The sequence below is a fragment of the Passer domesticus genome, chromosome 4, assembly GCF_036417665.1.
Source record: "Passer domesticus isolate bPasDom1 chromosome 4, bPasDom1.hap1, whole genome shotgun sequence".
NCBI classification, from domain to species: Eukaryota; Metazoa; Chordata; class Aves; order Passeriformes; family Passeridae; genus Passer; species Passer domesticus.
This window is the reverse complement of record NC_087477.1, coordinates 52833111-52859781: the sequence shown is the minus strand read 5'-3', so window position 1 is coordinate 52859781 and position 26671 is coordinate 52833111. Positions and strand designations below refer to the sequence as shown.

The 26671-nt window shown below is 38.0% G+C and overlaps 1 protein-coding gene and 1 long non-coding RNA gene across 36 annotated transcripts in view; one reads left to right on the top strand and one right to left on the bottom strand.

Moving 5' to 3' along the window:
* Positions 1 to 1611: 1611 nt before the first annotated feature.
* Positions 1612 to 5031, bottom strand: LOC135299228 (uncharacterized). Its single transcript, XR_010361258.1, has 2 exons — positions 4196 to 5031; positions 1612 to 4085 (listed from the first exon to the last, which is right to left on the bottom strand). It is a non-coding gene; the product is annotated as an uncharacterized LOC135299228 (long non-coding RNA).
* Positions 5032 to 5403: 372 nt separating this feature from the next.
* Positions 5404 to 26671, top strand: part of SORBS2 (sorbin and SH3 domain containing 2) — a 142381-nt gene continuing 121113 nt past the window's right edge. For 4 of the 35 annotated variants that reach the window (XM_064417916.1, XM_064417917.1, XM_064417922.1 and 1 more), the window contains exons 1-2: positions 5409 to 5649; positions 22376 to 22503. The gene's annotated coding sequence lies outside the window, so the exon portion shown is untranslated. Of the gene's footprint in view, positions 5650 to 5921; positions 6085 to 6485; positions 6803 to 7521; positions 7668 to 22375; positions 22504 to 26671 lie in introns of those variants that run through there. The other 31 variants (XR_010361252.1, XM_064417919.1, XM_064417918.1 and 28 more) reach the window with 22 other exon arrangements.

Genomic DNA, 26671 nt, shown 5'->3' with positions numbered 1-26671 from the left:
TCAGCATAGAGGACTTGGCTGTTGGTGCCTAAGCAGGGGGAATAACCTTTGTCTGGATATTTGTTCATTATGCTTCCTCTATGAATTGCAATATGTGAGGAACCTCTCATTGAGAAGTTAATAAAATTTTCACTTAAGAATTCTGTTTGCCCTAGTCTTGGAGAAAAGATGAGAAAACAGTTCCTTTTCCTTATGTATCTATCAATCTGAAATTTATACTTTTCTACACAAGCGTGGAATGTGCAATAAGACTTCATAATATTTGCTGCCAAGTTTGGTTTTCCAATAGAGTGGGAAGCAAAAAATTTCTAGCACTGTCAGCAATTCAGGCTTCTTTGCTGAGACTGGAATTTGGCGTTCACAGGAACTCAGGCTTGTAGGGATCTCCAGTTCATAACAGAGGCAAAACTTGCTTTTTTTGGGTTCTGGAAACTAGGTGGCCTGGGGTGTTCTTCAGGACTACATCTGAACTCTTGCTAAGGGCTATGAATTAATGTAGTTATTTAATGGCACTGTTAGTACACGACACAATCAGGACTGGAAAACTTTCAAGTACAAATTGACCAGATAAACTATTAATTGTCTTGAAAATATCCTTGACTTTCTCTGAAAAACACAGTGCATTTCATTAGCAGTTCCCATTTTTTGTTTTGCCTTAGGTCACAGCTGACGCCTTGGTATTATTTCCAAAATTCTGAGGATAACTTTAAGACACTTCCTTTCTGTGTGTTCGTTTTGCTTTGAAGTCTTGCTGTTTTCTCTTAAACTGCATTTATTTTTAGGAGCACATTGTCTTTTTGAGCTCAAGTTCACATTTTTTCTCTCAAATACCATCTTAAAGATCTGAAAATTGAATATTTATCCATACTATAGTTCTTCTGATTTAAAATCTGCTCAATACCATAAAAATTGAAGTGTTTTATTGGAATAACTGAAAACAAAGTTATATATGTGTTATAGTGTGTGTGTATATATACATACATATAGCTTTTTAACTTATATAATGCATTAAATAATCCAATTTCATAGCCAAGCAAACAGAAAAGAAAAAAGTCTATTTTAGATTTTTTTATCTGACTTAAAATGCAGCAGAATTTAATCCAAAAATGTCCAAACAGCTAAAAAGCAGCTTAATTTAATTTTTGTAATATTTTCTATTTGAGGCAGTTATACTTTCACTGTTGCTTTTTTACTACATGACATCAGAAAGTAAAATACTAAATGTAGGATAGGAAATAGTGTGGAAATTGCTCCAGGAATTCACTAGTATTTTTCACCCTGGTATAAAACATGAGGGATCTAGTCTTATTAGGTTAAGACTCTTTCATCTCTAATTAATTACAAAAGGGCTTCAGGGTTTCCTTTTAAAATTTTTAAATATTTGCTTTTAAGGAAATTGAAGTTAGTTCTCTCTTCTCTGCTTTTTCTATGGCTGTACTCATGTGGTGAGGAATGTGTCTTAAAGGGTAACTGTGAATAAAAGAATATATTTCCTGTGATAAGCATTTCCTGAATACACTCAAGAAAATGTTTGTGCAATGCTCTTGTGATTGTTTTATTTAAATGCATGACACACCTTAAATACTTAAATCAACTCATTGCTCTATTCAATCTAGATAGAATTCTCTGTCAGCATCTTTGCCAAGTATGTGATTGAATCCACAGTACAGAAAAATTCATCAGAATTGTTATTGGTGAGAAACTGAAAACACAAAGCCAATAACTGGAGTTCCACTCAGTGTTCAGTAGCTGGAGGAGCTACAAACAAGTTTGACCCTAGGTAAAATTAACTCTTTAAGTCTGAATTTCAGTTTACTTGTCTACAGGCTGTGTCTCAGGCAGTTAATTATAGTAATGTCTTGGGAATTGAATATCAGTGCTTTTTTTCACAGGCTTGTCATCACCTGGAACCTTGGAAAAACAAGGTTAGTTACTCTATACTTCAGCATACCCACCTACAAGTATTCATTGTGTTTATCTACTGCTTTGCATTCAAGCAAGTTGACCAAACAATATTAAAAAAAATCAGTCTCTTTAAATTTAAGAACTTTGATAGGTGATGATTTCTTTATGACTATAACAGTCCAATTTGGCTTTATAAGTCTCTCTCATTTCAATACACCATCAAGTGATTACAGAAATTGAATGAGGGTCAGAAAGATCAGTAATTGTTAATGATATTCAGGATGGCTGAACACTAGGTGTTTTCCTACTCGGATAGCTAATATCCATAGGAATAATTGAAATGCCACGCAATAAATGAAATTCTGATTTTAACATAGTAATTGCTTCTTAACTTAGTATCTGCTCTTTTGACATTTCCTGTCCAAGAGTGACAATGCCTTTTAATATGTTACTGTTCATGCTTTTAAAACAGTGTTAGAATGGAAATTAATTATTCATAAACCAATGAATTTTAATGGATTGTATGCAAATCACAGTTCTTGAGCTGATTTAAGAATTAAATGTTACCTTAATGGAGGTATGTGTTTTATATGGTATGGAGCTGGTTTGAGACAGCTGGAAACCCGTTTGTGAAGGAAAATAGCAGGACAGGCTAAACTACAGTGGTGAATGATATGCTAATACAAGTATCTGTAGATAAGGCTGAGAATAATGACATTTCTGTCCCCAAACTGAAGACTGTTAGCAATGTTCTGGTGAAGAATTGGTGAATACTAGCTTTCTTTCAGTTCTGATTGCTCTGGTATGAGCAACTGCTCTCCAGGTACTACAGGGGAGATCAGGAAGCTCATTTGAATTAACGTGGGAGTAGGATTTGAGCAAAGATACCAAATGATGTGTTCTATTTTCAGCTCTGTTCTAATACAGCAGGCAAGTGGTTATCTTTAAGCACTTAAATACTCGTTGTAGGGTCAGTATGACTCTATGCCTTGCTCTTACATTTTTATGTAAGGGGAGCATGCTAGCAGCCCCGATTTCAGCTGCCTGGCTCTGGAGCTTTCCTAGAAGCACAGACATACCAGTGTAACTGAGTCTGGGGGAGCTACCAGAGGTTATTCACTCTCACAGCTTCACTCTGGGTCCAGTTCACATCCTTTGATGTTATGGTTTTAGTGGGTTTTTCCAGAAGAAATTTTATGACTGTACAGATCATGCATCAGAAACTGTTTCAATGACTTCTGTGGAGCTTTTAGGTAAACTCAGGTTAGCTCCTCACAATTGTGCCTTAATTGTTTGCTGAATTGGAGCCATAATCTGCACTTGGGTTAAGCCTCTTCTAATTTCTGCCTAATCACTTAGGAAACTGCAGAGAAGGAAAGGTTGCATGTATGTGTATATTGTTAAGTCCTATGAGATACTGCAGGAAAAAGCTCCATCAGCCTTTTCTGGATAAAAGTGTGCCTGCCTTACAGACAGAGTTCTAGAACCCTAAATATTGAATTATGAACTTGAAATTTTAAAACAGGTTTTCACTTAAAAAAAAATCAAATACATTTTAATGGACATACTTTCACTGTACTTTCAGGTGCCTGTGTACGTTTAGATACAGAGATATGGACAAACATCCTGAAACTTTTCCAAGCTGTAACATATTGTTTAAAAACTCATAGCTTTCCAAATGCTATTTTAGCCTGTCTGTGGAGAGTATTGTGATAGTAACTGCACTTAGTGTAATAAAGTGACAGAAAACTTATTTGTGTCTTCCCTTACTGAAGAGCATTTTTAATTATTTTTAAAGTCAGTGATTGTATCAATGCATTAAAAAGAAAGAGACTGGATGTACAGTCTGTCTCATGTTGCTTATTAACAAAAAAAGTTAGTGAACCAATCACGGTGAAACAGTGCTCTTGTAATGCAGGCTGGTTTTGTTTTAATACTTAGTATGTAAATAATTACTTCAGTAGTTTAATGTTTTCCAGGCAAAAGCTTCAGAATTGGGTTGCCAAATCAGCAGACATCCCTTTTCGATCGAAAAATGACTGTTGAACAGTAGTCATGGCACCAAAAGTATGTGTTTGGGTCACGGGAGCAGGGAGTACTTTCACTGGATGCTAGAAGAGACTCTTAGCTCCAGATGCAGTTTGAGAGATGTGGACATCCACCCATCTTTTTTAAGAAGGCTAAGAGACAAAGAAACAAGACTAAATTAGCATTTGGTTGAAGCACCTGTATAAATATACTGGAATGTTTCAGCTCCAACACCTCAGAATTCTAAACAGAATTTACTTACTTGTTTCCTTGTGAGACCCTCCCAGGTCACTTTCACAGAGCTCAGTACTCACTTGCAGAGAAATTTAGACAAGGAAAACAGGGTGAAGAGGTTGAAGGAAGAAATGTGTAAAATACACTCAAGTGGACCTTAGTTCTTTGCCCAGGACTCCACAGTGACACCGCTGCCCTTGGACTCTGAGAGCAGCAAATTCACTTGGAGGGGAGGAGCAACAGAGTTTTGTCTACAAGCTGTATTCAGAGGTGAAAAATCTCCTGTAGCCCTAGAAAAGTATAGCTGAACAAGGAAATGAAAGTGTTTCATATATATATTAAGTCAATCCCTGCTAAAAACTGGGAAATTCTGACCAATACTCAGAACTCTTGGATATGAAATGCAGTATGCTTGCTTAGATACATTTAATGCTTCTAAATGACTTTTTGAGAACTTCAAGCTGATGGGTGTTGCTTGTGCTCTCTATCTTATATTCCTGACTCCTTAAGCAGTTGAGATACATGTTCATGACAGGACTTGAAGAGCTGAAATTTTTATGAAGCAGTTTTAAATTCTTCACAAATGTCTCATTTTCTTCCAGCTTCTAACTAATGAAAAAAAAGTGTTATTCTAAATAGAATACAATTAGTTTACATAGTGATTGCAATGTACAATCTCTGACAGTCGTCTAACATGCAGCAACCTTTAACCCTTCAAGATCAACCAATGTGTTTATGAACACGAGGAATTGTGATGTCAGGCGTTAGGTTACTGTGAATGAGTGGGGACTTAGGCTTGGCTGTTGAAAAACCAGCTGACTATTGTGTAATGCCTATCCATAATGTCTATTTCCTAGGTAAGGACGATTGTTTACCCTGAGTGCTTATACAGTGCCCTGTCAATTTTGGCGCCTCAGTCTGGCGCATCAGAGGCGCTTCCCTGGCCCCGTTCACGCGGTGCTTTGCAGCCCGCGGGCGCGGGGGGCTCCGGCTCTGCCCCGGCTCTGGCCCAGCGCCGCTGGGCTCGGGCGCTCCCGGCTCTGCCCCGGCGCCGCTGGGCTCGGGCGCTCCCGGCGCTGCCCCGGCTCTGGCCCAGCGCCGCTGGGCGCGGGCGCTCCCGGCGCTGCCCCGGCGCTGCCCCAGCGCCGCTGGGCTCGGGCGCTCCCGGCTCTGCCCCGGCTCTGCCCCGGCGCTGCCTCACCGCCGCTGGGCGCGGGCGCTCCCGGCTCTGCCCCGGCTCTGCCTCACCGCCGCTGGGCGCGGGCGCTCGGCGGGCGCGGTGCGGGGCGGCCGGGGCGGGCCGGGCCGCTGTTGGCTGTTGCCATGGCTCCGGCAAGCCGGGGGAGCCCAATGAGCGCTCTGCGGCGGTGCCGAGGGGACCAGCCATTTTGCTTATGGAAAACAATGTGACATATTATGCTGTGCTATACCGGGGAATAAACAAAAATCCCGTCGGGGGACGCAGGAGGAACGGGCACATTAGTGAGTAACCCGGGCGGCAGAGCGGGCTCGCGAGCTGCCATTTTGACAGGCTGGCGGCCGCTCCCGCCGCTGGCCGGGGGAGGTGGAATGCGGGGCGATAATGCTGCATATCTGCTGTCAGGCAGCCGAGCTGGCGTTTGTCGTGTGAAGGCAGGGCTCCTCCGCAGTGCCGTCTCGGCAGCTCGCTAGCCGCCGCTCGGAGCCCAGCCGGGATCCAGGGCAAGGGAGCGCCGGCGCCGGGCGCGGCGCTGCCAGGAGCAGGTGTGCGGCTCGGCTCGGCTCGGCTCGGCTCGGCCCGGCCCGGCCCGGCGCCGCTGCGGCTCCCGGGCTGCTCCCGCCGGGAGAGCCGCTCCAGCCGCTGGACTCGGCCACAAAAGGGAGCCGCTGTGCGCCTCGGCTGCTGCGGGAGAGGTACCTGGGCACGGGCTGGTGCAGGTCTGGCACAGCTGGGCACAACTTCGTGCAGGAAACAAGCTTCTCTCGGTAGCTGTGCCTTGGCTTTGGTCGGTGGCTGCTTTGGGGTGGTTGCTGAATTCATTGATCTGACTGCGTTGTCCTTAAACGTTTCGATGTGAGTGTTGTTCCATATGGTTGCTGATTCAGAAGGATGCTTCCAATAGATGATAAATGTTTCAGTAGATAATTCTACTAAAAGGCAAGGATTATATTTTTGTTTGGATTGTCATTGTGTTTTTTATTATCAGGATAGCGTGGGTGAAATGAAATATTATGGAACTCGTGAGCATGTTTGCCTTACATCACGGAGTTCATCACTAGTGGATTCCATGCATTGTGCTCAGCCTCAGTGTTAGATTTAAATTGTCCGACTGCTGCTGTGCAGTATGTAGGTCATAATAAAAAGCAGCTTTTTCACCAGCTTTCGATGGACTGCATGGCCCAGTGCTGTGGTTGATTAGTTTGTGGTACTTGTGCTGTTAAGAGTAGTGGTATTAAAGCCAGCTCACACCTCCTTTTTAAAGATATCGCACGTTCCGTGCTAGACAGAGCACAACACACCCATTGTGTCCCTCCGTTTGGCGTTCAATAAAAGGAAGGAAACGAGCACTCCACATGGAGCACCAGCACATTAATAGCGCAAGACGGTTAAACTTTTATTGAACAATCCCAGGGATTCTGAGATAATCTGCTGAAGGTAGAGACAATAAAAACACTAAGGCATATATAAGGAACTAGGGAATGGGAGAGGTCTTCTGATAGGGATTATGTGTTAATGCTGGAGATTTTTCAGTGCAAGATGAATTGTTCCGAATAGTTATTAATCACAACACATTTGCTGTAGTTAAACCTAGGTCAATAAAACCTCAATCCCTCAGGACAGATAAGGTTTCTATTTAAAGTAGCATTTTCCTAACTACCAACTGTATTCTTATGCATTAATACAATTTCTGAATTCTCTTACAATGAAATGCATTCAATTATTCTGAAAACTGATCTAAATATTCTGATTCACTTTGCATCTATAGAAAATAAGATGATATTTTGGTCTTAAGCCTTCTTTAATAATTATGTGGATTTAAATCCCACTGAGATGAGCCATTTGTTTGGACAGTTGAGTGGGCATGAAACCAAGAATTCGAGGTCTGATATCTTTATAGTTAAATTAGTAACCAGCACTCTGTAACGAGGAGCCAAATTCCAGTGTTGTTTCTGTATATATCCTGCAAAGGCATTTGAACAAGCATGATCAGCAACTATCCCCCAAGTGAGACATTGCATTTGGAAACAGCAGTATATAATTGAATTGCTACTATGTGTTCTTCCCATTAGAAAAGCTCCATTTTACTTGAACCATTTCAGGATTCTGTTTTTTGGTGAATGCACACACACCAACCTCTTTATCCCTCTTTGTAGGGGTCACACAGTCAGTGGTTTAGAGAACTGCCTTCATCTGTGATCTAGAAAGTGGAATATGCCTTTACACAGTGGTACTGCATGAATATTTATGATTGAGTCTGTAATTATGAGGAAAATTATAAACAAGCAGAGCTAAGATGTTGGTAAGTCTTTAACAAAGAAGGAGATTTTGTTACAATAACATGGATATAGCAGTATACAAAGTAAAGGATCTTGCAGTTCAAGGTGAATTGATTCTCGCCGTGGATTCTTCTCACTATTAAGAATTTATGGTTTGAGGAAAATAAGTGAAGACTAGCAATGACTAATCACTAAACAGTGTGCACCCATTAGGTGCTGATAGATGCATCTTATTAGTCAGTATTATTTAAACCAATATTCCATGCTCTTTCCATTTTGCTTTTCTCCTTTTGTTATTTTTCTCATATTGATTCCCAGCTTCCCTCTGCTTCCTTACTGTCTCTTTGGCAACATCTGATCCCATCAGAGCTATTTGTAAATCAAATCGGTGACTGTCAGTAGTGGTCATGGAGGTACTGCAATAGAATCTGATGTGGAGGAAGAATTTAAATGAGTTAGAGGTAAGAAACAGCAACCAAGTAATGAGCGTATCCAGTGCAAACTAATTCCACATCATGTAAGTTTTAAAGGCCTAGAATTGGGTCACTGATGTAGAAATCAAATGGGCATGCATGGAGAAGGACATTTTTCCTCTCATGATAAATTGAAGTGTACTTATAAGGTCTATTTACAAGGTCTTGTAAACAGAAGGTTTACAAACAGACCTCGACAATAATATGACATAGGACAAATTGGAAAGTTTGGTATTAGAAATGGTAGCGTAGAGTTCTAGTTGAAGTCTAGAAGTTTTTCAGGTTTCAGTGGAGCCATGGTTTTTATCAAGAGGTGATTATGCATTATTGGAAAGCCTCTAGGCTATCCAAAGTCAGGCTCTCTCTTGGTCAGCAGAGATGTAAATAACATCAGCTGTCATGCTTTAACATTACAGTTGCTTCAAATATTTTTTAGACAGATGACCTTAGAAGGTGACTCTGGGTCCATGTGTAGCTCTCAAACAGAATACCAACAAAGCAAAACCAGGCAGATTAATCCTAAAATGCAGTGTCATAGTAGCAGGTGCAAATAGTAATAGAAATAAGAGACCAGGATGACCGAAGGAGGTAAAATGAAGTGGTGTAACAGCATATTTGGTATGCTGTTTGTTTAAAATAATCAGGTTTGAGCAAACAGTGATAAGCATCAACCAATCCTGGGGTGTGTAGAGCACAGTAACCTTATAAGAGCTAGTGTGGAAATGTGTTGTCTGTGCTCAGCCTGTGGACTCTTCTCAGTGCACTTAGATACATGACCAGCCTGTGAGCAGCAGTACGGATGGGATGTGTCCAGGGAAGACACAGTTATTGAGTTAGGGTACCTTGTGTGGTGTTACACTGTGAAATGGCTGAATGTCACTTCTGCACCAGAAGGATCAGGTATTGAATGTAATACATCAATTATGTGGTTCTGTCTGGAGTGCACAGCCTCCATCAGATGTGACCTTGGAACGGTATTTCTGCTCTGGTAAGGCTGTCTGCACAAAAATAGACATAGAAATTGTCAATTTCTACCTGTTTGTAAACTAGAGTTGTACAAATGTATACTTTGTTGCTGTGTCCTACTGCTCTGATACCAGTCCTTTCAAATGTCATTATTTCCTATAGGATTAAGCATGTTACTGTTGCCAGTGTGAATTTCCTTTCTTTACTGTTGTACGTAGCGTGGAGCTTCCTGTATGAGAGAAGACTGTGCCATAGATGCTCTGTGTTCATTTTTTATTCAAATAGTCTTGTGTCTTTTCATGAAAGTGTTTTGACAAAAGCTGACCTTTCTGAAGTTATGAAGCTTCTTAACATTTAAAAGCTAAAACAAAAACTAGAAAGACTTTCAAAGGCACTGATGTAATGGAAAAGTTCATGTATGGGAGGGAAAAGGGAGAGAAGTAAGTACTTAAAAGGACAGCATGTATCTTTGAGTAAAGGCATGCTAGATGACGACATTTTAGATCTACTCCCGCTTTCAGTGTTTTTGAAGCATGTAATGTATTTTTCTGTTCAGATGTATTGTTCCATAACAGTGATACATCATAGCTAATGCTGCTGTGAAGTGGGAAATTCCAAAGGCGGACCTGTTTCTTCTGTTATTTCTAACTTCTTTCCCTAAATAGATTGATTTTTTTGGTCTTTCTGTACTGAATACAGATAGTGTTCTGACTCATCCACCCTTAAAAACCTCACCAACCACCATCAGGGGGTTGAATAGCACAGATGTGGTTCTGTGTTTTTAAGTAACCTGAGTAACATAGTGCACTTTTAAAGAGGTGATACTGAAGGTCCTGAGTCTCGAAGAATAGTGGGAAAAACACACTAAATGGAAAAGCAAACATTCTTCCTCTCAATCATTACTATGATCAAACTATACACCAAACTTTTTCATTAGGCTTTTCTTAAAACAGTTGTTAAATAATGCTGAGAGATAGAATGATGAAAGCTTTACTTCTTTTAAGGGTACTCATCTTGAATTTTATGTACAAGTATTAAAGCAGTGTACAACTGAATTGTTTGATGAGTACCTAAAGCTATCCTTAGTTTAGCAGCAGTGGCTTATCAACTAAATTTGTCCACAAGCATAGCAGCTTTGTTTTTTTGCTTCTTCAGGACCCAAAAGAGTATGCAGGAATTCATGATAAAACCAAGTGGGAATGGAATCAGTAACTGCAGTTCTCTCACAGCTGAAAATGAGATTCATTGAAGTTTATGAAAATAGTAAAATGCATTGATTTCTAAGGGTTGCATTTGGCTGTAGGATCATGAGTTATGCTAATCAGAAATCAGTAGTTGTGACTAAAGGTCAAAATAGGTATTTTTTCAAACAGTTTAAGAGCAACATGTCTGGTTCCTTAATGTATTGTTGTTTTTGTGGGGGTTTTTTGGTTTGGCTTTTTATTTGGTTGGTTTTTTAATTGTTTTTGTTTTTTTTTTTCTTCTTTTCTGAACAGCACCAATAGGTGAAATCCCAGTTCAAGCAGGCAACAAAGCTGAAAGGTGACTGTAACCCTTGCTAAGAGGCTTAGGTTGGATGGTGTAGTCTGTGATTAGAGGGTAGGGACTATGTCAAGAGCAGGACAGCCACAGGGCGTTCTTGTCAGCATGATGCCATGCTGTCTGAGGACTCCAGATTAACCACAGCCTGAACATGAAGCTTCATCACCACAGTGTACCTGGAGTGCTGTAGTGTTTAATAAAGCCACGTATCTCTCACTGGGATTAACTTGCTGAAAACTAATGCTTTGTCAGGGTTTAGTTTTAGCAACTGGTGGGGTGGGGGAGGCTATCCAAGATTCAGTTATCTGGATCAATTCTGATGTCTAAAAAATCCATGAACTAGAAATTACATGTTACTTCAGAGGGCCTCTGTGCATACAAACAGTGTTTTGATTATCTGAAGTGACTACAAATTAAAAGTAGTGAGTCAGGCAATAGAACAAAGCATGGGTTAGATAAATTAGGTGCTTTGACTGTTGTTTTTATTTTAATGTTAATTTTTTTCTTAATAAAAAAAGGCACAATTATAAAATAAAAATATCTTCATTTTTTAAACATAAATGTATATAAACATTTATATAAACATAAATGTAGTCTGACATGTTGGCATCAAGCAGGTGCAAAATTACATTTGTAAGGTACTAAATACCTGTTTCTTACTGAATTTTGTGTTCATTTGAAAACTTCAAATTCTCTTATCTGTTGAAATGAGAGCTTTTCTAGTATGTTGGACTATGATAAATAAGGAAGAGTAAATAATTGGTGTGAGGCAATTATTGATTGTTGAGAATTACAAAAAAAATTGTATTTCATGAAGGTTATTTAGTAAATCTTCAGGACAGGATGTTTTGCTCTCTCGAATAAAGCAACCATCATGGCCCTTCATAAGGAATAGGTTAATGGATTATGTGGCCCAAGTTTGTTGGTATTTCAGCTGCTGTTCGCAAACATCATATGTGTTTTGAATTTCAGACTGTTTCAGCTTTTGAGACAATCCAAATTTTAGGGATTGGCCTAGGTGAAGTATACAAGAAATAATTCCTTTTTGAACATAAGGTCACACTACTGACTTTTGTGTATTTTGTGCTTTGCACTTGTTAAAATTGTACACAGTTATTGTCTGATTTATGCATCAACCTTGTATTTTCTTTCTTCCCACTAACAGTAAAGATTTTAAAGGAAAGAAAGCAGTAGCAACCCAAAGGGGTGCCAGTGCAAAGCACTGGTTATGTTTCATTTCATTCATATATTGATCAGGTACGTCACACTGCTCCTTCTAGCCAGTTAAGCAGTTACACATTTTAATAAGAAAATTCTGACAGAAGACAGCAGTTGCCAGCACAAATTTAATTTAATTTAGTTTCTAGTGAATTTCTAATGAACAGGGAACTCTAAGTAGTGACATTCTACAGATAATCAAATTCATGGTAATTGCAGTTTTACTTTTGGAGAAGTCTGTATTTGTTAGGAATTTGAAGGAAATAATTATTTCAGTGTGACTGATGCAATCAAATGGTTTACTTTGAATAAGTAAAACGTAAAAGAGGCTAATCAAATGAAGTGCTACTGTATGGGAGCAAAAGGAAAGGGTGACAGGTCTGACAGTAGAATAAAGACCAAACCAAAGGCTTTGTTTTGACATACATGCAGATAATCAGGCAAATTCATGTCTTTTAAGAGACCTCTTCTATAAGGGTCACTTTACAGATACGGATCATGTAATCTGAGCCCTGCAGATTATCATTCTGCTTCTAAACAAGTACAAGAGAGAGGTTTTTAATTCCTTACTTGCATAGCTGTAGATTTACACGTTCACATGTTTTTGCCATTGGCATTTGATTCACAGATGACTGATTTATGGTCTTGAGCAAAGGCCAAATTCAGGACACACTTTTAACTGTCAGGACTGCAAACTCTACAAAAAATTGTTTGAAAACCAGCACCTGTTGTAATTAATACATACAAAGCAGGAGGAGGATCCCTTCCAGCTTGAGGAAATATTTCTCTTATGAGCAAGGCAATAATAATTGCAGAGATGGTATGCTAAATTAATTCAGGTGTGAATTTGTTTTTTGTTATATTTAGTGGTGTAATTATCTTAAACATAACTCTAAAATTAGTCACCGCTTAGACAAAAAATACAAATGTCAGTAAGAGCTACAGAAAGTACAGCAGGGTCAAGTTCTCTTTGCAATAGTGCTGAACATGAAAGATGGAGCAGGCTTGATGCAAAGGTAAACTAAAAAACAGGTTTATTAACAGGCGGTTTTGACCTCTGCTTGACGACAACACCAGTGGTTTCTTGATTTCCTGTAGCAAAAATGAAAATATAAAGGGTGTCTGAGGAAGAAGCAAATAGTAGCTTTGTAGATGAACTTGGGAAGTGTTCTTATGATAAAAGATTACTGCTACTTATGAGTGGATGAAATGTATGTGGGAAATTTGAGCAGATACTGTGAAGAGACTTCTGGTAGTTGCAAGAGGAGACAGGAAGAGAATTACAAAAGTGCTTGAAAGGGAAAGGATAGATATAATTGCTGCAGTGACAAGACAACAAGCCATCTATATGTGCCCTCTGTTCTGGGGCAGGAACAGATACAGTGGCTTCAAAGAAAAAAAAATTGACTGGTCTCATGGGGTGCATCTTGCATAGATCAGAACGTGTTACTTAAAACCGTGGGTTCAGATTCTGTGGTTAAATTGTGTGTTGACAAGAGGCCTAAACAATAACATTCCTCAGGGGGGACCAACACAAAATTAGAAATCAGATTTCAAAAGTGCTGTGGAGAAATCAGTCCTCTCAGGAAAAGCTACAACCCACACTCAGAGTGAAGGGGAAACAAGTGTGAAGCAACATGAGCCAGTTCCTTGAGGACTTCACATACTTGAGCATTCAAGGGGGTTTTTGGGTTTTTATTTAAAAGAAAAAACCAAAAGTCATGTTTGCATTCTAGTCAAATCTCCAGCCTATACAGAATGTGCCAGGGCAAGCTACAGATTTCATTTTTTAATTTATTTTTAGTCTTCATCTGCACACATAGTAACTCCAATTGAAATTTTCAGATTTGAAAACAAATTGATCTCCTTCTGTTTTTTTGGTTTTTTTTCTTTATGTTGTATTTTATTCTTGGGAGACCCAAAAGGATGAGTCCTGTCCCATCACAAGCACTTTAGGTGAAGCATTCGAAGTTTACATTTTCAATGTGATTACCCATTATGGAAATGGGATTCTCTCTAGCTGTCCTGCACCAGCAATGGGATAATGCAATTTTGAGGGTGAGATCAGGTGGTAAGGAGCTTTAATTTCTGTCCCTTGGTTTTGCACCAAATTGTTTTAACTGGGACAAAATCTGTTAGAATGTTGGTGGGGTAATTCATGTGTTTTGCTTTATACACAAGTGTGTTAGGGCTGCAAATGTCTTTATGGAAAATGTCCATTTCTCAGTGTATTACTTGGTTTTAAAATGATGAACTGAGCTGGAGCTTTGAGGTGGTTTGAGTTCAAACATGACTTGAAAGAATAATTATATTGCAAGCTTTCTTGTGTGTAGTCCTGTCAAATCCATGTTTGACATCCAATTCTGCTGTCATCCTCAGTATTGTAAATATTGTAGTTAGAGTTCTATGGACTTTATCTTCCAGTATGTTTAGAAACATCTTCTCTTTATAGTCATTAAAACTGTGGGGGTTTTTCTGAACTAATTGCAGATAATGCTGTGAAAATTTCACATTTAATACCTAAAATTGTCAAAACAAGATAATAATATATGTAATTTAAATCTTCATAAACCATTTCTTTAGAACTTATTTTCTCTAATGTTGACATTTGGATAGTTTTTACTAAGCACTTTTTTAAAGAGCTAAAAGGATTTTTAGCTTTGCTTTGCCCAGGAGCAGATCATTTTTTTAAATGAACTTTTTTAGGGATAGGTTTGGAACTATACTATGAGGTTTCTACCCTTTTTGGTGGATACAATAAACAATTGTAGAATTTTTACCCTTATGTCTGCAAAACTATGAAATCTAACTTCTTGTTTCTCATAATCCTAAATTAGTATCTTACAGTGTTAAGTGCTGAAATGATGATTCAAGTTTGGCCTTGTAAGAATCCAGTCTGAATAATATTTTTAAAAGCAAGGACATGACTTTAAGGCAGTTTTTCATCTGTGACTTCCCTCAAGCCTGGGTGTTTTCTTTACCAAGACACATTCTAAACAAGGAACTTAGAATTCATTTAAAGGTTTGTTGGAAGAGAGCAGAGAGGAATTTAGCAAAATTACACTTACAAATGATGTTATTTTAAACTTTGATATTTTTGAAAGCTCTTATTGATGTTTTCTCTCTTTGAATGCAATAGTAGGAATCCTCCCTGAATTAAAAGTAGTTACAGTAAATCTGTGTGCTTTCAAAATACCATTAAAAGGCCTTAGCATCCAGCTTTATGCTATTCTAGCTTTAGGTTCAACCCAAAGTGCCTGTAAATTTCTTTTGAAGTATACTGGAAAGACATGTCTAAAAGAGGAAAAAAAGTGTTGCACTTGTGTTTATTTGTGTCTCTTGATGTAGTTATTTTCTGATTGTCATTACTTACATCAGCATTTAAGTCTTACTATCATAAGTAAGATCTGGGCTGAAAAGGTTGGCACCATCTTTAATGCATCTGCTAACCTTATTTATAGTGAATGTATTACTGGAAATAGCTTCACATGTTTATATACACAAATTTTACCAGATTTTGGGGATGTTCTGTTAGGTAAATAGTCCTGCTTCTTAAAACTTGATGAACATCAGAAGTTATGTTCAAGTTGTGCTGTGGATTTCAACTTGGAATCCTGCAAATGCTAACCAGATTTTCAAACGGAGGTCAGCGCAATTGTGGTGATTTTTCACCTGAAACGTTCTGCACTGTCTGTATCAGACACACCTGTGAGTTTGAAATGTCACCATCAAAACCAGGCTAAGTGGTCACTGGCTTCATGAGGAGGAGGAATCAGGAAATAGAGATGCCTTTGTGTTGTCATTTCAAAGGCAGCAATGTTTCAATGCTTCATCATAAAAAGACTTTGTGTGTTGACTTCTTTAGGTGTGGATCACATAAAAGTTAGCATAGAGGTTTGATTTTTTTAAAATATATTTCAATGCTATTTAGTTTTTTGAAAGCACTATTAAAATTATTTGAACTGCTCAACTTCTGGACAGTTTAGACTTTGATCTTAGCTCACGTGTTTCTAGTTCATGCCACCCATCTATCATAAGCTGATTCTGTTATAAATAACCAAAAGCTGTACAGACGCTATGTAAAACTATTAGTGACTATTTCCCCCCTCTGTTGTTGCCCTCTTGTTTCAAACTCTAGTCTTCAGATAACTGTCAGTCATATGTAATTTTTTTTCCACCCTGCTGATCAGAATGTAAAGGCTGAAAAAAACATCATCAAATGCTTTTCTAATGTTCTCCTTATGAGCAATTTGTTTAATTGCTGCAGGAATTTAATTTAAGCCTGAACTTAAATTTTAAGTCAATGGATTCAAAGCAGAAGGCAGGGCAAACAGAACACAAGCAGTTTAATGTGTTTTTGGACACCAAATATGCAATAATTAAAATTCTGCTAAGATTTGTCTGCTGTCTACTTTTGATGTCTTTATATACAAGGCTGTAATTTGACAACTTATTTCTACCCACTCTTTTGGGAAGTAAGAAAATTGTGTGATTAGCTATTCTGTATAAATTTTGTAGAGAAAATTTATGTTTCAACTTCTCAATTTTGTTTTTCCACTTAGGTTAAGTTTTCAAGCCACTTTAGAACCAGAGGATACCACCAGTCACTGCCTTCATCCTTCAGGTTTTTTAAGTGCAAATGTGCACAACTCTATTGCTGTTTGTAGTGATCATTGTCTAAGGCTTAAAATTGAATTTTTCTGTTTTGAACAGTCATTTCATCAAGCTGATGAACAGTAAACAGCCTTGAGGGAAAAGAAGGGCCTTTTGAGCTGTTATTGCTAATAGGCAGAGGAATTTGAAAACCAGAGGATGTTAAAGTTCTGAGGAAGTAAACAATTTCTAGGAAGGGAAACCCACATTTCCATGTGTTTATTTTTCAATGAGAGGAAACTACCTAATAGGTGTAAAACTTCATGCATACAAAACAGGACATTTACCTCAGATTATGTTGCCTTTGACTTCCAGCTCTCTCTTATCTTCAGAATCCCTCTCCCAACCTTCTTTTTTGCAACTTCAGCCACCTTAGATTTATGATATGATACAGGTGCTCCTTCCTCTACCCAATGTGCAAAATCTGTCTAGTCATATTGTTCCAGCTTTCAGTTTTTTGCTGTTTAAGAATATTTTTAAGGATCTTTTCTCTCCACCTTTCTGGGTGGCACTGGCCTTTGTCATATGAACTGGGGTTTCTTTAATGGCCTAATTTTCCTAAGGAGTATTCACTGCATCTCATAAAATGTGTAGTCATACTGGCTACTGAAAACAGAGATAGCAAAGAAGTCTTATTTTAGAGTTCTATCTGTAGACTGTCTTCCTTGTGGAAGAATTTTTCCTTTCAGGGAGAAAGTTGGAATGGAAAATATGGCTGCAGTTTTGAATTCTTTATTACTGATGTTCCCTGATCAGCAGTGGAAGCTTACCAATGGAGAAGAATTAGGAAAGTTCTAAAAATCCTTAATGTCATCCATGGTGCCTATGCTCTTCTTGTCTCTGTTATTTGCCACTTAAATGAGGGTCAAATTATGTTAGCTGAAAAATTAGTTCTGACCTACAGATAATTCAACACAGAGGAACTACCTGGCAGTACAACTGTAACATCCTGCATTGCCTTGAGTATAGCAAATATCAAATTGTCTTTCCTGAGCTAGGAAAAACATGAATATAGTTCAAACAAATGTTTCAAACTAATAGCCTGTTCTGCAATTAATAGTCCTGTAAAGAACACAAACAGCAAAGAAAACCTGTGAAAGAGTTCTCATTTCCACTTAGCTGAGGCAATACGTGATAGATGACTGCATTATCATGTGCCTCTGTTAACAAGAAGACAAAACAAACACAAGCTTAGCACTGATTCCCTGAGCCATTCGCCACTGGCAGGTGTTGGTATCGTGCTTTAACTTTGCCTTTGGGAGCTGTAAAACTTCCTGGAAACCTTTCCTGGAGTTCCTTTCCCTCCAAGCTACTGTATGAGGACTTGTCAGATCTTTGGGAAAATTGTGATCTTCAGGAACAAAGAGATTGGAACAGGAAGGAGTCAGTCTTCTGTTTTAGGAGCTTCCTGTTGTGTGCTACATCATACTGCAGAAAGGAGTTTTTTTGTAGGGAGCACGAACAGGCTTGGTAGGCTCAGGCATTTTGGCAGCACCTTTTCTTGCTGATAAGCAACACGAAGGTGGACAAAGGTGGAGGCAGTGTAGCTGCAAGTAGGTTCAGTCTGCTGGTGTCATGTACCTGAGCTCTTGAAATAGCTATCTGTTTTGCAGCCTGAAGGACTAATAATTGTCACGATTACGTGAAACTCTGAGCACCAGTTTGCCAAAGCAATTGTGTCTTGGTGAGCTTTGTCTGACTTCAGCTGTTTCTATTATGTCAATAATGTATGCTGCCATTAGAGGTAGGAAATGTAAATACAAATGTTGGGTTGCTGAAAACCAGATATTGCCTTTGAAATCAGACTAATGGGGGGAAAAAAGAAAGAGATATCAGAAAAATACTAGACTCTGGTAGTATTACTTTGTATTCTAAAGTGCTGAAGAGTTATCTCATTAGGTTGTGTTTTCAGTTGGTGGATCATAGTAGTAAAATGAATAAACTGACTAAAGGACCACTGATGGAAAGATGGTTCTCTACACTGTTGTTTGACTTGTAGTGAGAGATTTTGTACTCATTTGAGGTGACAAGTGCTCACCCTAGGGTTCCGTGCCTGAAAGCTTCTGCTGCAGCAGCTCAGTTCTTTCCTACCTTCAATGCTGTGAGTAGCAGAAAACATTAAAATTACTTAATTGGTAAAGCTAAGGACTGTTTTTCATATAGGTCCCTTGTTTTTTCATTACTAGCCTGGCAGCTTAGCAAATTGGCAGAAAACCATTGTGTTAATTATTGAGAAGCCTAAATTCCTTTGTGGATTTAGTCGTGGTAATTGGAATAGAAGCTCAGTACAGTGTGGAGGTGTAAAGCTGGCCTGGCCATAATCTGGTGGTTTAAGAAAAAGCAGAATGGTGTTAGGCTTGTGTGCTCTGTAACATAAGCCTTTGTGAAGCGGAAGGAAGGATTTGGGACTTGTGTTACTCCTGTGGATTTCTTTTTCCTTACATGGACCAGCAGCTTGAGTGGCAGCTGTACACAGGATCATGGCCCCAGAGCCTGGTGATGGCAGTTCTGCCTTGAGGAGTGAGCACAGTTTTATCTGTAGATAACTCTGGGAAGGTGTTAATGGTTCAGAGTATATTGCTTGGGTGTAAATATTTCAGAGTAACTGAAGGCAGTTGTTCAAACTTTCCTTTCTCCTAGGAAAGTTTTTTTCTTTCTTTAGCTTATGAGAGAGAGTCCAATTCTTGCTCTGTGAGCCAGAGCCACATGAAGTGCGTGATTACTCTGTGAAAGGGGGCTAGTGTCCTCAAAAGACCAGACAATAGCATGACGCTTGGTGTTGTGTCACGGAAGTGGGAGATATGACTATAAATCCTTCTGGAAGTTTAATCCAGGTTTTCCATATCCGTGGCAGATGTTCTAATGTCCAACAGTACAGTGTTTTTAAAAGTAACGTGGTGGCATAACATCATCATCCATGGTTTTGATAAGGAGTGGAAAAAACCTGAGAATGTCTTTTGCCTCAGATTTGAGATTGATGAAACACAAGGTTGTACAAGACAGCTGTCACCAAACTATTTCATTAAGACAAGGCATTGCTTGCTTGGTTCAGGAGGAGAATTTTAGCTTACTGTTAAAAGACATTCTGATGCTTAGAAATTTGAGGGCCTGTGTATATATATATATTAATATATAAATATAAATATATATATATAAAGTGGGTATTTTAAAAATTGCCCCTTTTTTGGGCTCAAAAGACCCTGTTACTTGCATTAGTAAATCACAGGTTGAGAGTCCTAGCTTGTTTACATTTCTGAGGTTAGGCCTTTAGGAAAACCCCCTCCATAATGACTTCAGCACTCTCCCAAAAAACAACTGCAGTCTTCCACGAGTTAAGCACAGTCTAGCGGAAAACAGACCTGAAGGACAAATAACTTTGTACCAAGTTCTTGAAACAATGTCCTAGCAATGTATATTAAGAGTGAGATTAACAATAAGCTTCTGTTCCCTATTTCCTGAAAAGGCCTTCTCATATTTATTTTCCTGTTCATTTTTAACTGTTTGCTCTTGGAACAGAGGAAGTTAGTTTAACCAGCAAAATAGGCAGGCATATTATCCTGTTGGTCCAGTTTCAGAATGACAGCTGCAGTGGCTGTAGTCATTTTTCACATCGTTATGAGAGCAGTTACATAGTTTGCACCCAGTTATATGGAATTGGTTCTAACAGGTGACTAAGAGTCTTTAAATATTTAGATAATGTTCTTTCAATAGCTGGAAGGGGGTAAAATGCCTGTGATTTCACTTCAAAGTTGAGAGTATCCTTATGTTTTAATGTAGTTATTTGGTGCTGATTTAAAGGTATAATAATAATTTTTAGTGGATTCTATGTGATTTATTTATTTATTTACACAAATACAGTTGCAGAGAGCGTGTGAAGAAACAAGTGCTGATAGTGACTCAGCTAATGGTAATCTGTCTTCTGAGAAAATGCCTCTGAAAAGAAATGCTGAGCTGCAAAGTGTTGTGTATTAAATTGTGTCAGTAGTAAATTGGTATTGCTAATAATGACTTTAACACATACCTCTAGTTTTGTGCTTGTGTAGTATTAGCATTCAGCATGTGGATATTTATTGATTTAGCTTGTAACCACCAGATGAAAGCAATATGAATGGCAAGGTAATGTAGGATGTGACACTTGTGGTCTGGTAGATACAGGTCTTGTATTTATTTACAAACTATACTGCATGTTCCACTAGACCATTACAGCTCTCAGGCTAGCTATAGCTCACACATTACATAAAATATAAGCTATTGGAGTCCTTGAATATCTTTGTTCATGAATCTCAAGTACAAACTGAGCTCTTTTTCTTTGCTGAACTAGTTTTGTGGTAAAATGATGGTCTTAAACTAGGCATCAGGAATGAAGTAGCAATAATGATTAATTTAATGGGTTGGTATTTAGAGCCTGTGGATTTTGTTGTAGCTTCTTTTAACTACTTTAACACTAAAAATAGCTGAGATCAAATGGAAAGGATGGTTTTGAGCTAACACAGAAGGAATTTGTGCTATATTTTTACATTTAGCATCTTTTTAATTATCTTTTTAAGTGTTCTATAGCTAATGATTTTTATGCAAGTCTTCAGGAGAAAATGTTCTTTTCTTGTTTGTGTATAACAATGAGCATTACTTTACTCATTTAACAGTTTAATAAATAGCTTGTGTCTGGCATCCTGTTTCATGTGTCCATATAACTTCCAAGCAGCTACTGTTCATGAATAAATCGGAAATGAAGGTGTTCTGAAATGTTATAAAATGAATGTGCTTAGGTAGATGTGACTGGCAATGTAGCAGATATTGAAACATTTTGCAATTTTACCACACCAGCCTGTTTTAGGTTTTGAGCTGTGAGAGTGACTGTAAGTCTTATAACTCTTCCTTGAACAAAAGTAACAAAATTTTTCAGTGGCAGTACCTAACAGTATAATGATGTTTGAGCCCTTTTTCTGAGGAAGCAAAACCAAGAATTGCTGAGGTATACAGAGGGAAGTTATAGAGAGAGGTATGATAGAAGCTTTCTCCTCTATCAGAAGAGGCTGCAAAAAATTAAATAGTGATAATTTTTCACTGACTAAGTTTATCTGTGTTTTCTTAAACTTCAAAGTAATTAGCTTTTATGTACCCATGAAGATGTTCAGGGTCTTTTCTTAGAGTCATTAATTTGTATTTATACTTTCTGTTTCCCAGTATTTTTACATTTTGGGAGGGTAAGTTGGTTGGTTGGCAACATGACAGAGGAGGACAGGAAGATATTTATCATGTCAGTGAATGGTCCTGGTCAAAAAAAATGGAATTCCAGAAGCTTCAGGTCACTAGGCTTCCAGAATAGTACTGTTGCTGAAACTGGAAACTTGAGGTGCAGACTAGAAACAAACTACTGGCTTCAGTCTTGGTATACTGATTTGTCCTGTCCTTGGATGTGTATACCAGTCAGATATGATGGACTTTAATGCAAATAGAATTACTCCCATCTCAGATGAAATCTTGGGTAGAGAAGGAAAAATATCTTCAGAGATAACCAAACTCAAAAGGTGTTCTTCACATTGAAAAAAAAAAAATACATGGTGTTCATTGTCTGAGCTAAAAGTTATAATCTTCAAGGTCTCTGATCTCCTTTTAACAGAAGTTTGGTTTGGTTTTTTTCATCAACCGTGGTTGTTCCCTGCTCCTTCTGTTTCTTTAAATAAAAAATTGGACAATGAACAAAGTTTTTTTGCTATGGATTTCCTGATTTTTTTAGCTTGGGTTGGGAGGCTGCTTGTGCTGTATTACATTTTCATTTCAATAGTAGACAAACCCATTACTGCTGAAAATAGCTCAAATGTTCTTTAAAAAAAAAGAGCCAGAAGTTGAAATAGACTCTTTCTCTTTTTCTTTTGCAGACTCTTGCATGTGAGTTAAATTAATTTCTTCAGAGAAACCTTCATAAAGGGCTAAATAAACAAGGTCTACATACACAGAAATTTCTTTCTTCTGCTGCATTTGAGACACAGCTAAACTCATCTGTCTGGTAAGTCATACTTTTCTTATGAATTTGTCTTTCTTCCTGCCCTTATAACTTGCATTTTTGAGTTTCTAATTAGTGCTCAGAGAAAACCAGCTTTGGCTTGCTGGTAGTACTGGTGCATTCTGTATATGAAGTACAAGTATCAAGCTCCAAAGGCATTTCTGTGCTGCTTTTACAAACTTCAGAATAGTATCTATGATTCTGTATGCTACTTCAGTATACGTGGGGTTTAATAATTTATCTGCCACTTTTTTCTGATTTTGCTGTAATGAAGGCATTAAATGTTTTAAAGCAAAAATGGTGATTGTTCTGTCTTAGATTTACCTATTTGAATGTTCTGCATTTAATAAAGCAGTGTAAGAATGTGTATTGCAAAGTATATTTGGTGTCAAGTCATAGTTGAAAAATAAACCTTCCCAGCATTCATTCATGTCTCATTGATTTTTGGTTTCACCTCTTCTAGATAAAATAGGTTGATGTTATTAAATACAATGCTTTATTTTTCTTGGTGATGTGCCTATTGCATGGGACAGTCAGCATACTTATCAGTAGTCTTTAATTGATCATATAATTCTGTAACAGTTCTATTAAAGATATTTATGTCTTATAGTTTCCTTAGGTTTTGATTGTACAGCTTGAAACTTTTTTTTCCTTTGATTATGAAGTATTAATTTAGTTTGACCCAAACCAAAGCAAGTTTGTCCTCTACCTTCTATTTTTATTTTTCATTGCAATAAAATGAAGAAAGTCTTGGAAGAGCAGAAAATGTTTTCCTCCGTGTTGAGGTTTTTCTAAGCAGTTGGCTGGCATTAGATGGCACCCTATATATACCCAGTCCATCTGATCACTTATGCTGCAATGCTTTGGCTTACCACAATTACTGTGTACTTACTGCATGCCCTAGTTCTGCACAGCTCATTTTGCAGGCTTTGCTATAGTCCTGACATCAGTTTATTTCAAAAATATGTTGAAAACTCAATTTCATGTTTAAAATAACTGTTATATTCACTATAAAGCAATAGTTATCTTTTCATAGAAAAAAAAAACCCAAACAAAACAGATCAACACTCTTACATAGAAGCTGTTTGGAGGCTTTCCAACTAATTTAAGTTTTAGTAAGAAGCTTTCCATCTTATTTTTGGATAAAAAGAGAAGCTGAAATGGATGTCTAGATTTCATAAAAAATATCTTACTTGTCTTATATTGATGGTTTTCATATAAAAGGAGTTTGTCACCTGAGAATTACTTCTCAAAAAGCTGAAGCTTCTGAAGGAACTTAAGACACCTCAGAGGCCATGCTGCAATTACTCTTTGAGCAATTTAGAAATATGTGATCCCTTAACATGTCTGAGGACATAGTTGGAGGAGAAATTACACATAAATAGGCTGGATAATAGACAAAAAATATGCACCAATTATTTTCAATTAAAAACACTGCTTGGACTATTCAAAGTAAGGACCAGCGATGGTCCATTAATGGTAATTTCTTAATTTGTGTGAGTTTGAATTTGCCATATATTTTTGCATGCAATTTTTGAGTGAATAGCAGGTCTGACTTAAAGGAACTTGTATCTGGCACGATAACACAACCCAAACTTGAGCTGAGTGAACCTGGCACAAAATTCAACATAAGAGAGGAAATCTCAGGAGAGCAGTGGAATTCCTTTCCTTGAATAAGTATACCTCAGCATTCATGGGGAACAAATGGTAACATTTTGTGCAAGTTTCTGCTTTTGACAGTGTGTCTTTGTTCACTTCCCAAAAGGGATGTCAAATACACTGAAAAAAAAGCCAACAACTTTCTTATTTGAGTTTTTCATTTTACTTAATTTTATAGTCCCAAGGAACCCATTAAATCTGGGATGGCCTAACACCATTGTTTATAACGTTTTGTGTATGTAGAAAAAAGGCTCAGTTAGAACAGTTTGGTTACACAACTCTGTTCCCTCCATAGTGTCTTTGTGAGCTCAAATAGAAGGGTAGGAGGCAGGTGTATCTATCAGCATTTTATGATGGAATTATATTATCAAAGTGTTCAGAAAATGTTTTCTTTTTGCCAACATAAGTGTTACCCAAACAAAATATATGACCGAACTGTTACCTTGAGAAACAAAGGATCATGATAACTCAGATTTCTTGTTAAAAGCTTTGTGCTGAGAAAGACCTTAGCTTAATGTTCTGTTTAGTCATGATGTTACTTCCATGGTGAGGTCTTCTGTTCATTTACTGATGACAGTGGAATTATATGGGATCTGTTCTGTATGGGATTCTCATCTATGATCTAAGCATATCAGCAAATCGTAGTAATATGGTGAAGCTACATGGATTTAATATGTGACAATGCTGGAGAAGAAAAAGGTGTTTTGAAAACTTGAAATCAGGACCTGGTGATAGAGTAAATGAATCTGAATAAAAGGCCATCTTGCAGCCATCTCTTCCTCACATTAACTGCAGACTGGGGATATACCAAAATGAGGATGCTGAGAACATTCTTATGTGAGATCTATGAGTTGTGTCTGCACTGGACTACCTGGCCATGTGGTATTTTCAGATAGCAATACATAGCTCTGGAAAAAGTTTGTGATATGATTCTGTATGTAACCAGCTGCTACAGAGGGTTGCAATTTTTATGTCATTCTGGTTATCTCGTGTCTGCAGTAGTGCAAAATTGCAATGCCTCTTTGTTGGCTTTGGAGCTTTGGCTGTGCTTAACCTTTCGATTGATCCAAATGAAGCAGGAGCTGGCAGGATTCCCAGCTTCTCACAGTAGCCTCTGATCATTGTCATTAATCTGTGGTTTGGGGGAAGAGAGTAAAATTAATCACTTTATTAATATTCAAGTACAGCAGTCAGCATCTTTTGTAAGAATTAGTAATTTTAACTATAATGTCTAAGCTTTTGGTTGTTTAACTTTTTTAAGAAAACCACTGTCTTTTAGACAAACATTTTCCATATTCTGCAACTTCAGAAGTATTAATTTTCCATCTTAAAAAAAAATATTAATAGTTGCAAGTGAAAAGCAGGTACTTTTTCATATGAAGCAATGAATAATTTTCACTTCTGCCCCAAGCCTTGATTTTCATTTGATTCTAATTTTTTGTATAAGTTTGAAAAGTACTGTTTTAGTTGCATATTCATGGCAGAGAATTCACCATTTTAGCCACAGAACCACAGAATGTGTAAGGTTGGAAGGAAGCACATTAAGGTCATCTGGTCCAAAATCCTTCCACTTGTGTGCTTGTACTTTATTGAGAAAAGCATGCTTTTAAGCACTTTCTCTTCCTAAGTGATCTAATAAGTATGCTTTAATCTGTTTTCAAGGTGGCTCACATAAGGCATTATCTCTTTATACTTGTAAGACTGCATTTGTCTCCATAATATTAGTGTCTTAAGAATTGGCATGTTTACATGGTGACGTATGACCCTAAATATTAATGCTGTTAGAATGTTTGATGCTGTGTCATCTTTAGTGCTGGACATGACTTGGGCACCTAGGCTCCTTCCACACTTGAGACTGATAATGACTTGTTTCCCAGAAAGGTTCCCTGTAACAGTCATTTTGTACAAATGCATTTAGAAAAGAACTGTCCTGGTGCAAAGGAGACTTTTAGCATGCATATCTTCACTAGTCTGTGCAAAAAAAACAGGTGAAAAAGACAGTAGCAGTTCCAGCCTTTTGAAGCTGAAAGTCCAAGCACCAAGTTCCTGTACGTGAGGAGCCTCTCGACTTTGAAGCTGTTCCTTGAGGCACCTGCATGGGATTCACCTACTTGTGTGATTTATCTTGATAGATCTGGTGAACTAAGGCATGAGGTGCAGCTGAGTGCAGCAGAGCTATATGTGTGACCCTGCATCTCTGTGAGGCCTCTGGACCTTCTGGAAAGCAGTGGATTTCTTCTCTGAAGTCAAAAAAGGTTGAAATGTGAACAGAGATAAACAGTTTATCTAACAGTTTATATCTAACAATGTAGTAGTGTCTTATTTAATTCCTGAGAGGGAAGGAAGCAGAGGAGGTGCAGATGGGAAGGTAAGCTATGTTGCTCATGTAAAGGGACAGTTGATTTGGAGAATGAGTCCTCTGTCTTCATAAGGTTTAGTCTTTCAGAACAGTCAAGTTCTGACCAGTGGATAGATTTTTTCAAGATTTTTCATAACTTTGAATATACCAAAT